At 43.7% G+C, this 4,892-nt stretch overlaps 1 protein-coding gene across 1 annotated transcript in view; it reads left to right on the top strand.

The window, feature by feature from the left end:
• The window catches only part of LOC103359415 (copine-9-like), a 167,763-nt gene that overhangs the window by 110,622 nt on the left and 52,249 nt on the right, over nt 1-4,892 (top strand). The gene's annotated exons all lie outside the window — the stretch shown is intronic.

The following is a 4,892-nucleotide window of genomic DNA, read 5'->3' as shown; positions in this document are numbered from 1 at the left end:
GCAGCATCAGTGGATGAAGTTAAAGGTCAGCAGTCAGACAGCTTCCAGCAGAAACACAGATTTATTAAAGGGTCGTCATCAGCTGTTTCATGTTTGGTTCAACTTTCCAACGAGTCTCGTATAAACCAGCATCTCTGACTCACAAACGCCATCATGAACCAGACAGCATGTGTTCTGTTAACACGATAATCTTTTAAAAGCCACACCACTGAGTCAACAACCAGCTGTTAGATCAGGTGGGATTCAGACATTTCCCATGATGCCTTGAGGCTGCCTGGTTTTCAAGTCCTGCAGCTGTCTTGATCTCACATTGTTCTCTCTCCATACATACGTAGGTAATGATGTCTTTCAAACTCTCAGACTGAGCTCCACATGACCCAGTGAAGACAACATGTGATTGAAGGCTTCATGCCGTCCTCATGTGTAACATCAGCGGCTCTCCCTCCACTGAGAGCAGATTACTGCCTTTACTCTGCTGCTTTCTACTCCTACTCACACATGCATGAATATATTCTCCAGTCAGCTCACACAGCAGCCTCACACACACCCACATCAAAAACACTGTACACCATCATCTGTTACAGGCAGCAGCGGAGATCTTCCCGGCTCTACTGATCCTAGATGCTTTGAACACGTTGCATTTACATTTATTTCCATGGTTTTATTTATAGCTCTGACAGGGATCCCCTGCGCTGCACACGTCATCGCTACGGCGATGGCGATCTGCCCACAGTCACCTGGTCCATCGTGCTGTGGACCTGATGTCCTCACATGGCCACACAGAGGTTACATAATACTCTAAGAAAGCCAGCTTTACATAACTTGATGTAATTTGCCTCCACTGTTTGCTGCTGCAGCTGATGTAATTACTACCAGAGTGAAGGCAGCATAACACTGTTTGAACAGATTCCTCTGACAATCAGACTCCAGTGATTATTTGGGCACCAGAGGTGGAAAAGAACAAGTTATTTCATTTAAAGCAGAACCCAAAATGTAAAAACTAAAAGCCCGTAAAATTAAAAATACTACATTTCTAAAAAATGGAATATTATCAAGTTAAAACCAAGTTTCCTGAAAAGTTGAACTTTGAGAACATTTGTACGAACAACAGGAACATCATTATTTAATCTCCTCAGTGTGTGTCGTGGATCACAGCTCTACCTTTGAATTGGATTACGAACACACTGCTGGGTTGTCTCTGACTGCATTATAGTGAACAATGTAGAGATGAAATGGGGGACAGACTCACTCCTTTCTCCCCCAAAGAGGAAGCTCTTATAGTGAACACAGACTCCGTTCCTATTGGCTCGTCGTCAATAGGCTGCAGGTTTAAACCCGGTGGTGTCCAAACCCTGTTAGAGACACTGAGTCCATCTGGCCAAAGACAAAAACCTTCTAGAGGTCTATCTTCTCTGGTTGACCTCAGACCTTCACCTTTTTAACCCCTTAACTAACTCTTCTGTAACTAAGCTTAGCTACAGAGACACATGTACATGAAATGAATAAATGGAAAATAAATGACAGCCTCAGAGATCATGGTTTACCTTCATGTGTGATCTGCAGCTGTCAGATGAGTGTGATGGAGGAATGAGTGCATTTCACCTAACAGTATAAGAAAACGTGTTGAATACAGACGCACCATTACTTTGATAAAACATCCAGTGATTTGTGATGTTTGCAAATCATTTCGGTTCAGCTGTCTTTAACGCCCTGCCAAATTATTATTAAGTTTCTCTCCTCATACAAATCCCCTGTTAAGTAAGCACATAACTGTAAATTAGCTCTGGCATTAAAATTCCACATATAACTGTTCTTTTATCTTACTGACTCGAAGAAGAGCAGAATTTAAGGATTATAGTGTATCGCTAAAGGTTTAAGAGATTCAGCAGAAAGAATTACTGTCGAAGGAGGCTTCTGAAAAATTCCAGTTTGTCTTGCGTTGACAGTCGGAGGAAGACAGAAGGTGTTTCTGACGAACTCACTTTTAACTTTAACACACAGTCTGGCCCAGATTCCATCTTATAGGTTCAGAAGAATGTGACTTGTTACACGACTTTCACTGGGATTGCTTCTGATTTGAAGCTGCAGATCTTACGTAAAGGTTTCCATCGCGGTATGCAGAAGATGCCTCAGGTGGTGTGTTTTCCAAAGACAAGCTGTAGGATCAAAGCAGATCCTTTTTATTTTCCGGCCCTTTCCCAAGGCTCACGCTCAACAACACGACTGTACAAATGCACGATTGTCTAAAATCAATCAGCTGTTCACCAACACACTGCAAACCACCTCATCTGTTAATGTACAAGAGGTGCATCAGCAGGAGGTTTCCAACCAGGTGTGTAAGTGCAGGCATACTGTGTGTCTACTGGTGTTTCAGTCGACCTTCATACAGCCACTAAGAATCCACTCTGATGTGTGTCATTCATTAGGATGAAACAAGTCCAGGTTTTTTCTTCATATGACAAAAACACGAGCTGCTCGTCTCTGCGTCTGATTAGCTGGCACTCACTGTCTTCATTGGTTGGGTGAAGTTTAGGCATGAGGAGTAATGACTGGTTGAGGAGAGAGCATCAAGGTAAGCCAATCAGAGGCACAGCAGGGTGAGTAACCTTCATAATTACAGACAACCTCACAATCAGCCACGGTGAACACTTTCTCACAGCACAGCCTCGTAGATCGTGTAATTGCGAGAGTACTCACTTTAAAATAAGTGAACTCCTCTGAGCTTCTCCAAGGTCCACCACGCCACTTGTTCCAACATAAATTCAAAGGCAACACTTATTTCAGACCCCTTCATAGCAGTAAGCAGCTGGAAAGTCCTTATAGGCAAGTCTCACCATCAGCAGTCACCGTGGTAACCGCCCTGAAACCCCAACTGCTCGTTTGTGTCGGTACAACTCTACAATTATGTGTTACATGATGTGTTCCAGGTTTTAACAGGAGCCTTAGCGCTGGAATTTTCTTATAGGTTTGTATCCAGGATTCTTGAGGTGGTTCTCTCTGGGAGCTGGTCAACATCACTACCTGGCATTACCAATCATAGTGTGTGACAACGATGTGGATGCTTCCATTACATAGATATGTGTGGATGTCTTACTGGTTTCTAACCAACCCTGCTGATGGAGGACAGCTGGTGGTTTAGATGTTGTTGTTGCTGTACCAGATCAGCTGGACGTAGGTGGACTCTGCAAATACTGGTTAATGAGATGATGAGTTCTTAAGACATTGATGAAGCTGTGGTCCAGTCCCGCTCAGACTCGAGTCCCAGAAGAATTTAATGCTCTGTTATCCTGTAATGACCAGTGTTGGCCCACAGAGACCACTATTTCCACTGTACAGCAAAAAAACCGACAGTCCGCCTTCAGCAAGCTGACAAAGGTTAAGATTCAAAATGGAGAATGTCAGCATATTGGTCAGTACTGCTGCTTTGTGACCAACCTCACAGCCCCCCGTTGTTGAGCCAGCATGGTTGGATTATGAGACAAGTGGCCCCAAGACACGAGCATCCGTCCAGTCCAACACAGAAATAAGAGCACCAGGCTGGAGGAGGTGCAAAGAGACAAAACAACAACAAACAGTTAGCATTCTTTGTGGACACTTTGTAGTTCCATGACACCTTAGCAGCTATAAATCAGGATCTAGTTCACTCTGTCGATAAGGACAGGCTGTTTGATGAGTCTTCCCTTTTCTGCTTTCCTCTGCACACATACAGTGTTTTTTACAAACTACACACAACACATAGAACCAGAGTCCTCACTAACCTTCGACTCCCTCCTGTGACTCGTAGGCAGTTAGCAAAGGTGTGGGAAATACATTTTGCAGGATCATTGTGTGTATAAGGGAAAAGGGCTTTTTGGACGAGTGTGCTTCATACAATGAACCCAGTTTGGCCACTGCTGACTCCACACCGGGGGTTTGGTTCCACTGCAGAGGGTCAGGAGGGAGGAAATAAAGCGTCAAGACTGACAGTCACAGCCATGATACCAGATCTGTCTGTATGAAACCTGTGAGGCTTCACATACACAATGTTAGACTGTGTTTATACAACAGCTGGTTGGGTGGAGCTTTATACTACTTTTGCTTTATATTTTACAGACATCAGCACATCGTCAGTCTGAGCCAGAAAGTGTATTTTCTTGCACAAACAGTGTGATTTTAAATTGTAACACCTCTTAATAATTCCATCCCGTCTAAGTTGACATATGAAGTACTTCCTCTGATCAATGACAAACACTCAAGAAAAATTTTATGGAAAATACAGATCCTGAAGTAGAAACTCAGTGAATGCAGCTGAAGTGAATACACCTGTGATCACTGCAACAAAAATGAGTGCACTTGAGAATAGATGTGCAGGTACTTTAACAATGGACATCGGATGTTCTGTAGCAGCTCAGACGGTGTGAAGGACGTCACGTCAAACTCTATTGACAGCGTTCAAGAAAAAAACACCCTCACTCGCTCTTGAGCGCAAGACTGCGAGATTAAACTTTAAAAGAACATGAAAAGATGCCTGAAGAATGTCCGGAGCAGATTCTTTACTCAAATGAGACCAAGTTAAATCAGCTTGACTTGAACCACCCAGCATGTTTGGTGTGAACCTGACCAGGACCTTCACAGTGAATGCATGGTCCTGACAGTGAAGCATGAAGGTCGGAACGCAATGATATGGGGCTGCATGAGGGCACAAGCTGTTGGCGAGAATACAGTCGTGACTTGATAATCCGACTCTTAACAATCCAGAACCTTGCTGTCCGGAACAGAACCCATAAAAACAGCCTTAACATAGCGACAGCCTTGGATTGTGACTCCGACATGACATTTAATGTCACCAATCAGGATGACGGCGTATTATCTGACTGAACAATCCCACAGATTGGCTACGTTCACACTGCAGG

The sequence above is a fragment of the Stegastes partitus genome, unplaced genomic scaffold (genome assembly GCF_000690725.1).
Source record: "Stegastes partitus isolate 25-593 unplaced genomic scaffold, Stegastes_partitus-1.0.2 Scaffold370, whole genome shotgun sequence".
Lineage (NCBI taxonomy): Eukaryota > Metazoa > Chordata > Actinopteri > Pomacentridae > Stegastes > Stegastes partitus.
Note: the sequence above shows the minus strand (reverse complement) of the source record. Positions and strands in the feature narration are given on the sequence as shown.